This window comes from Entelurus aequoreus, linkage group LG02 (assembly GCF_033978785.1).
Source record: "Entelurus aequoreus isolate RoL-2023_Sb linkage group LG02, RoL_Eaeq_v1.1, whole genome shotgun sequence".
NCBI lineage: Eukaryota > Metazoa > Chordata > Actinopteri > Syngnathiformes > Syngnathidae > Entelurus > Entelurus aequoreus.
Genome location: NC_084732.1, coordinates 66,645,996 through 66,655,583, shown reverse-complemented (window position 1 = coordinate 66,655,583; position 9,588 = coordinate 66,645,996).

The window sequence follows — 9,588 nt, the reverse complement described above, 5'->3', positions numbered from 1 at the left end:
GAGGAGGATGGATGGCGACCAGCGCTGTGAGGAGGCTGAGCCAAGGAGGTGCAGTACCGCTTCTCTCCTGCAGGGCGCTGTGAGGAGATGGGGAGCAGACAGGAGAGGTATTTTTTTTGTCTTGTTTTGGGTTAAACTTTTTTTTATTGAACAAACTATACACATAAACAGCATATATGGCCATACACAAACAAACTAAGTCACTTCCGATATTAAATCCCACGACATGGTGAATTTGCCATCATCTGAAATGATACACAAAGCAAACTATAATCTGCTATATATACAACAATTATTCTCAACAAAAGGGGAGAAATATAATCTTGGAGAAAAATGTAATTTATAGTTTTTTCCAATTGCTTACACACTGAATTTTACATTTTCACACAGTAAACACAAGTCTACACCCAGTAAACAAAACCACTGCGCAGATTTGCCTAATATTAGGCATAGACTCTGCTTCACAGTTTTTACGAAATATTACACACACCTTCCCTTCTTGCACACATATAAGGATTGTGATACACACATTTTCACACTTTACACACACACTAGGATTGTGATACACACATCTTTATCTCCGCCCTGCGATGAGGTGGCGACTTGTCCAGGGTGTACCCCGCCTTCCGCCCGATTGCAGCTGAGATAGGCTCCAGCGCCCCCCGCGACCCCGAAGGGAATAAGCGGTAGAAAATGGATGGATGGATCTTTATCTCCAGATTTTTTTTCAAACCTTGCTGTTGCCTAAATCTGCACATGTAGCCTATACCAGTGTTTTTCAACCACTGTGCCGCGGTACCGTGAGATATTGTTTGGTGTGCCGTGGGAAATTATGTAATTTCACCTAATTGGGTTAAAAATATTATTTGCAAACCAGAAACTATTGTCTGTGCTGTCAGGAGCTCGGCAGAGTAACTGTGTAATACTCTTCTATATCAGTAGGTGGCAGCAGGTAGCTGATTGCTTTGTAGACATCAGGAACATGATTTGTCGTGATCACAATATGCAGACCAGCGTGCAGGTAAAAATGTATTTAATGCTTAAACCAAAAATAAACAAAAGGCATTGAAGCTTAGGGATGGCTATGCAAAATGAAACTAAAACTGAACTGGCTGCAAAGTAAACAAAAACAAAATGATGGACGACAGCAAAGACTTACAGCGCGTGGAGCAGACGGCGTCCACAAAGTACATTCGTACATGACATGACAATCAACAAAATAGGAGCGCCAGACAAGAACTAAAACACTATACACAGGAAAACACCAAAATACTCAAAATAAATCTGGTTGTGACAGTACACCTACTTTGAGACGAACTATAGTGATGCATGGTTGTTTATGGTTTGAATTAATATCCAACAGTTGCGAGAAGGATTTTTTACTGTCAATATTGGCTGCTGAGTTACATTTTTTAATGTTTTCTGTTGGTGGTGTGCTTCTGGATTTTTTCAAAGAAAAAATGTGCCTCGGCTCAGAAAAAGGTTGAAAAACACTGGCCTATACTCAATGCTGTCCTATTTATTTATCTCCAGATTTTTTTCAAACCTTTTTATTTGTCTCAGATTTTAATTTGTACTGCATGTTGACTACTGTGATATGTTACTTTACCTGACTGTGGTAAAAATACATATTTTCAGTTTGCAGCATCGTTGTTGAGCACTTCTTGAATAGTTTGCAGGATATGTTTACTTTCTCTTTAGGTCCTTACGTATAGGCCCACTTCAAAGTAAACAATGACGATTGCTATGGATTTGCCAATATATTTTGTCAAGTTACATTAATCATTCATCACATATGCTAAAAAGGTCGAGTAAAATGCCCCAAACATGTAATTTCTTATAGTAAAATAGGAGTTTTTACAAATGTGTTTTGTATTCATCACTGTTCTGGGTAACTCACTCCAATATCCATATATTTATCTGTACATTAATTTATTTTTTATATGTGCACCTTATTGCTCTCTTATCCTGCACTACCATGAGCTAATGCTTATCTGTACTGTAAAGATCAAATTTGAATGACAATAAAAGGAAGTCTCTCTCTATTTTCTAGATCATCTTACTCATCTCACCAGTGACGTGCGGTGAGGTTCATGGCTGGTGAGGCACTGACTTCATCACAGTCTGATTTACAAACATATAAACCCTAAAGAGTATCTTATTCACCATTTGATTGGCAGCAGTTAACGGGTTATGTTTAAAAGGTCATACCAGCATTCTTCCCTGCTTGGCACTCAGCATCAAGGGTTGGAATTGGGGGTTAAATCACCAAAAATGATTCCCGGGCCTGGTGCCGCTGCTGCCCACTGATCCCCTCACCTCCCAGGGGGTGAGCAAGGGGATGGGTCAAATGCAGAGGACAAATTTCACCACACCTAGTGTGTGTGACAATCATTGGTACTTTAACTTAACTTTAACTTTACACATACAAACTGTAGCACACAAAAAAGCACTTTAATAAAAAAAACGTTATTATGGTCTTACCTTTACTTATAAATGAAGTCCATGCGCCGCTCCTTTTGAACAAAAGCATTGATAATTTGTTTATAGAAGTATTCATTATCTTTCTTCAGTTTTAAAAGTCTCTCTGTCTCGATGGAGATCTTCCTTTATTTATTACCTCCTGCTTCGATTGAAAGTCCAGTTTAGAAAACTGTTTTATTTTAGATATGTACTCCTCCATGTTAGAAGTTCAGGCGAGACGAAAAAATAAACGATCGCTGCTAACTGTTGCTGCTTGTTGTCACTTCTTCTGCAGCCGAGTAGTCGCAAGAATGATATCTGGGATCACTACCGCCCTCTACCACCAGGAGGCGGGATTACTGCGAGCCTCACCCAGTGCGTCTTCGCAGCCGTTTTATGATTGCTCAGCACAAGAAATATGTTACACACATACAGTAGTTGATTAAATACACTGTACATTATATACCTCAGCTAACTAAACTATGGAAATGTATAATATAATCCATATAGCATTACATTGCGCAATCCATGGTGAGGCTCAACTGGCTGGTGACTCACCGCAAGTCTCTTCTCAGTATTTGAACGGCAAATGTGAAAATTCAGCGATTTTGAATAAAAATATTCTAAAACTGGTGAAGTTAAATGGAAAATAACTTTATAGTATGATCACTGGATACATATAACAATTTAATTATTTTTTTTCTTTTTACATTTTTTTTCTTTCCATGATGGCACGTGAGGCCCCGCCTCACCTGCCTCCCCTGACTGCACGTCACCTAACTTACTTCACCAATTATTATTTATTTATTTTTATTGTTATTACTTATGGAGTATATTGTGAATCAATTGAGAACAGGAAGTGAACAAAAGTTTTATCAACTGCTATGTAAAGGAAAAAGGTTGGGATTAAATAAACTCTGCTTCTTCCTACTCCTTTTCAAACATGTTGAATAGAGAAACTGGAAATTGTGATGTATCATGTTGTATGCATGCATGTTCCAAATAAACTCAAACTCAATATAGCTCAATATTACAGATATTCATTAGATTGAGCAATCAAAATCTTTCTACAAAGTAAAATACATAAAGTGAAGAAAAAGACATCAAACAAAGATACAAAATAAAGGAAAAATAATAATGAACTGAATGAAAACACAAAAAACCTTGGGTTTATTTAAACAATTTGAATTCCTCCAATGAAGACAATGATTTAAGGGTTTTTCTATTTTTAACCATTTTCCAAGATTTTGTTAACAATAAAATTGTGTTATCCCTATACTAATATTTTGGTACCGGTACCAAAATTATTTTGATACTTTTCTGTACTTTTCTATATAAAGGGGAGCACAAAAAATTGCATTATTGGTTTTATTTTAACAAAAAATCTTATGGTACATTAAACATATGTTTCTTCTTGCAAGTTTGTCCTTAAATAAAACAGTGAACATACAAGACAACTTGTCTTTTATTAGTAAGTAAGCAAACAAAGACTCCTAATTAGTCTGCTGACATATGCAGTAACATATTGTGTCATTTCTCATTCTATTATTTTGTCAAAATTATGACGGACAAGCTGTAAAAATTAATCCTTAATCTACTTTTTCATTTACTGTTAATATCTGCTTACTTTCTCTTTTAACATGTTTTATCTACACTTCTGTTAAAATGTAATAATCACTTATTGTTCTGTTGTTTGATACTTTACATTAGTTTTGGATGATACCACAAATTTGGGTATCAATCCGATACCAAGTCGTTACAGGATCATACAGAGGTCATATTCAAGTCCTCATGTTTCCAGGGACATATTTCCTGAGTTTATAAACATAATATACATTTAAAAAAAACGAAAGAAGATGTGATGCCAAAAAATATCTACGCAATCATAGTAGTATCGACTAGATACGCTACTGTACTTGGTACCGGGTACTTTTCAGAGGCGGTACAGTACCGAACATGATTAATTAGTATCGCGGTACTGTACTAATACCGGTATACCGTACAACCCTACAATAATATAATTAATCCAATGTGAGGATTTGGATTTTACTTTCAGAAGTCGACCTTATGTTGTACAAAATTAGCTTGTAATATGAATATTAATGATCATTGCTAGGTTCCTATCCTTCATAAATACAGTATACCCAATTTAGTCGTGTCTATAGTAAATGGGGACATCTTTATCCCTTCGTCTTTCAGCCAACCTCTGATCTACTCCCAAAACAAATGTACAGTATCACATTCCAAAAATAAACGATTAGCATATTCTATAGCATTGCACATATAACAGTTGTGAACCATAGTGTTAATATTTTTGTTTTCAAAAAAATCACGAGTAGGGTAGCAGACAGGAGAGTCTGAAATAGTGTGCTGCTTTATAAATAAATAAAAAATACAACCAGTTGCGTAATCTGATAGCTAGCAACATAAGGATTAAATATTCAGAAAAGTTCCAAAATAGATCCTGGAACAAGTGCTTTTGTAGTTTTTATTAATGAGCTTGAGCTTCTCAAAACACTTTTTGTTGAAATTCATTCTGTCTCCATAAAGTATAGAACAGTGGTTCTCAAACAATTTTTTATCAAGTACCACCTCAGAAAACACTTGGCTCTGCAACTACCACCATAATGACCAACACTAAAATACAGTAGCGTAGTGGGCCTAAGTATTCATTAAAAACAAGGCATGTGTTTTAGTTAACAAGTATAGTTGATATCTTTTGCCACTGCAACAATCCACACTTTTTGAATAATAACACTGTGTTTGAATATTTTAATTACACAAGGGTTAGTGCATGTGCCTCACAATACGAAGGTCCTGAGTAGTCCTGGGTTCAATCCCGGGCTCGGGATCTTTCTGTGTGGAGTTGGCATGTTCTCCCCGTGACTACGTGGGCTTCCTCCCACCTCCAAAGACACGCACCTGGGGGTAGATTGATTGGCAACACTAAATTGGCCCTAGTGTGTGAATGTGAGTGTGAATGTTGTCTGTCTATCTGTGTTGGCCCTTCGATGAGGTGGCGACTTGTCCAGGGTGTACCCCGCCTTACGCCCGAATGCAGCTGAGATAGGCTCCAGGACCCCCCGCCACCCCGAACGGGACAAGCGGTAGAAAATGGATGGATGGATGTTACAGCACCACACCAGACTGATGGATGAACACTACAAATTCAATGGCAGCTGTGTAGAAGTGTATCAGTAGCTGTTGTGGTAAGTCATGCTTCCTCAGTAGCTGCCGAAAGTACATCCAATGCTGGCACTTTTTCAAGATCGAGTTGTTTATAGCCCCCCACTTCCGTTCCTGAGAGGAGTTAAAATAAGGCTTTTAGGCTGCATGAGCGGCACCGGTGGTAAACAATGAGCCCTGAAGCCAACTCTCATGGTTGTGTTAGCTTCACTGTAGCACCTGCTGCTCCGTCGTCCACTGATATGCAGAATTGTTACATCTGTAAAATAGGCAGAAAACTATGGGATAAAAGCACATCTGCAAATTTCAGGAGCTAATGTTTTGGAATTGTTCCTATTAAATAAATACACGTCCAGAGAAAACTATTTAGGATCTCAAATAACATCAGATTACAAAGGAAAGAGTTCTGTAACGCTGCTACAGAAAGAAAGAAAAGAGAGAGTGAGAGTAAAAGTTAGACAAAGAAGTACTCCAGAATGTTATAGCTTTTGGGACTGAGAGGGGGAGTGACAGGACGGGTTTGGGCAAATTGTCCAAGGAAGAATGAGCAAAACACACCATATCGGATTGTGATATTAGCCAAACCAGGAATATTTTGATTAAACATGGCAGATAATACAACGTCAAACATAAAATTAACCCATTAGGAGAGTAACCTTTTGACCAAGGATAAATACAACATAGATTAGTGATTTCCCAACATCACAGCAATCGTGTCCCATTCACAGAGAAGGTGGGAGCAGGGATGTCAAACATGCAGGTTCAATCAGGTTCAAGCCGGCCTGCGAAATGAGTTTGCCAAGTGTAAAACTGAGCTGCATTTTTTAATTAAAGAAACGGTTGTTCTAAATGTGTCCAATGGATGTCGCAATAGCAATTCTGTTAGGCAAGCAAATAGTTTATACTGGGGCGAGCAAGTATACCAGACAAGATGTACACGGTAAAGTGGGGCTGCGACTCCTCCCCCTTGACCCAATGTAAAACAAACAGGAGTACAATAAAAATGTGTAATCCCACTAAAATGCTGCATGATACATTGCACATTGACGCAGGGGCGCCGCTAGGGATTTTGGGCCCCATGAAAACAATCTTTACAGGGCCCCCAACACAGCGGCAACATTTTTTGATGCTATTTTACATATAATTATGCATTTTAATGGGCCCCCCTCCATCATGGGCCCCTAGAATCCGTCTCCTTTACCCCCCCTTTTCGGCGCCCCTGCATTGACATACACTATATTGCCAAAAGTATTTGGCCACCTGCCTTGACTCACAAATGAACTTGAAGTGCCATCGCATTCCTAACCCGTAGGGTTCAATATGATGTCGGTCCACCTTTTACAGCTTCAACTCTTTTGGGAAGGCTGTCCACAAGGTTGCGGAGTGTGTTTATAGGAATTTTCGACCATTCTTCCAAAAGCGCATTGGTGAGGTCACACACTGATGTTGGTTGAGAAGGCCTGGCTCTCAGTCTCCGTTCTAATTCATCCCAAAGGTGTTCTATCGGGTTCAGGTCAGGACTCTGTCCAAGCCAGTCAAGTTCATCCACACCAGACTCTGGCATCCATGTCTTTATGGACCTTGCTTTGTGCACTGGTGCACAGTCATGTTGGAAGAGGGAAAGGGAGAGGCCCACTCCAAACTGTTCCCACAAGGTTGGGAGCATGGAATTGTCCATTGAAAAACAACCCCACACCATAATTCTTCCTCCCCCAAATTACACACTCGGCCCAATGATGTCCGAAATGTACCATTCTCCTGGTAACCTCCAAACCCAGACTCGTCCATCAGATTGCCAGATGGAAAAGCGTGATACATCACTCCAGAGAACGTGTCTCCACTGCTCTAGAGTCCAGTGGCGACATGCCTTACACCACTGCATCCGACGCTTTGCATTGGACTTGGTGATGTATGCCTCAGATGCAGCTGCCCGGCCATGAAAACCCATTCCATGAAGCTCTCTGCGTACTGTGTGTGGGCTAATTGGAAGGTCACATTAAGTTTGGAGCTCTGTAGCAACTGACTGTGCAGAAAGTCGGCGACCGCATTTCGTGAGCCACACAATTCTTCACAAGCATTGCCTGCTGTTGCTGCTGGACCACTTCATGGACCGCAACCTGCTTTGGTGCAAGTATCCCTGCCCCTGTACCAACATGGCTTACTTCTGCGACGCATCGCAAACAGCTTCTTTTCAAGTCTCACCTGCCGTAGCTGCAAATCAGACAATGTCGGTCTCTTGCTCAAGGGCTACAAACTCCTCCTCCCCCTGTGCAGTATCCTTAGGTGCCTGGATCACAATCTATAGCTAGACAACTTCTGCCATGCACCTTTTCAACAATATTTGTGTAAGATCTAGGAGACCAGATACCCACCCCCTGTCATAGCACAGCAAGGTGACCCAACAATGACCTTATTCAGTCGTGTACCCAGATGCTTCAGTTATCAGCAAAATGTTGTTCCTCAACCTATGCCTCACCCAGTGACCTCACATCCTGACTGCCAGCCTCTAGTCCAAGTGCCTTGTATCATAGAGATGACGATAGCAACCTCTGATGGCATTCCCAAACCAAGGCTGTGATCGTTTTCTTCTGGGAAGGTAGGTGACTTTGCACTGCTGAAGAAAAGACTTGATTGCTAGGTCCTCATCGCCACCTTACTGAGGATTATACATTTCAGTTCCTTTTAGACCATCTTGAACTGCCCAGTGCCTCCCAAATAGCCAAAATGTACGTAAATGCCTTACACAAGGGATTTGCAGGCTCTTAAACAATTTTTGTGAAATTTTCTCTATCAGAAAGCTGGCTGGTTTGCCTCCTAAACCCCCTGGAAGTGTGGTCAACAATGATTCCTGGGCGCGGCCACCGCTGCTGCCCACTGCTCCCCTCACCTCCCAGGGGGTGATCAAGGGTGATGGGTCAAATGCAGAAAATAATTTCGCCACACCTAGTGTGTGTTTGACAATCATTGGTACTTTAACTTTAACTTTCTACTCACTAAGCTATCTCCATCCAACAGAGACAGTTTTGCGCAGTACTGCCTGGCACTAGGCATTCTCCAGAGTCGTACAGATAAAATGCGCACACTCAGAATTTTCAGAATGGTTCGAGAGAAAATCACAGGCAATTCATATCTCAAGGAGAGCCATTGAGTTCTATCACACAGACAGACTTACCATGATGTGAGCGCAAAGGGACCCAAGAGAATCTCAGTCCACGATTATGATACAGATCAGATCTCCAAACATTCTTCACCAGCCTCAAATCCATCTCCTCCCACAACAAAAGAAACATTTGACAGCAAAAAATGGGAATCATTTAAGCTATATTGCCCCTTTGTAGCTGTTCTGAGCACTACCTTGGCGCCTGCTCAGACTTTGGACAGCTGAACATATAATAGTAAATATTTCAGTTTGGGTAAAGAAGTACATCAAGTGCTGGCGATGTGGCAGGGCTCACCAGCTTGACAACTGTCTCTTAACGAAGCCATGTTCCACCTGCGGCAAACCACACCTAATTCTCCATGAAATGGCATCTAACAAGAATTACAGCATCCTTACCATGAGTACGGCATCCACTGTTACCTACTTGGACTCAGGAAGAGTAATGCTGCAAGGTGATGTGAGGTTCAATTTTATTATAAAGGGAGAACATTAGAGACATGATGGTGGATCTGACGGACTATACTTCTCCCAGCCGTAGACCATTATCTTCATTTAGCTGACCTGAGTCACGTTCCCTCAGGACTATCAGGTAATAGCGATTATATGGGCATTTTTGTCACTTAACGTTTCAGCCTCCACCATTCCTCAAATCAGACAAAATCAACAATGACTTTAGAGCAAAGGAGCTTAATTTAGCTAAGCTATCCTGCTCTTGGATATCCTGAAACACTGAAATCATGAAAGTATACTCAGCTAAAGCTTCTGAAAAAGCTCAGACC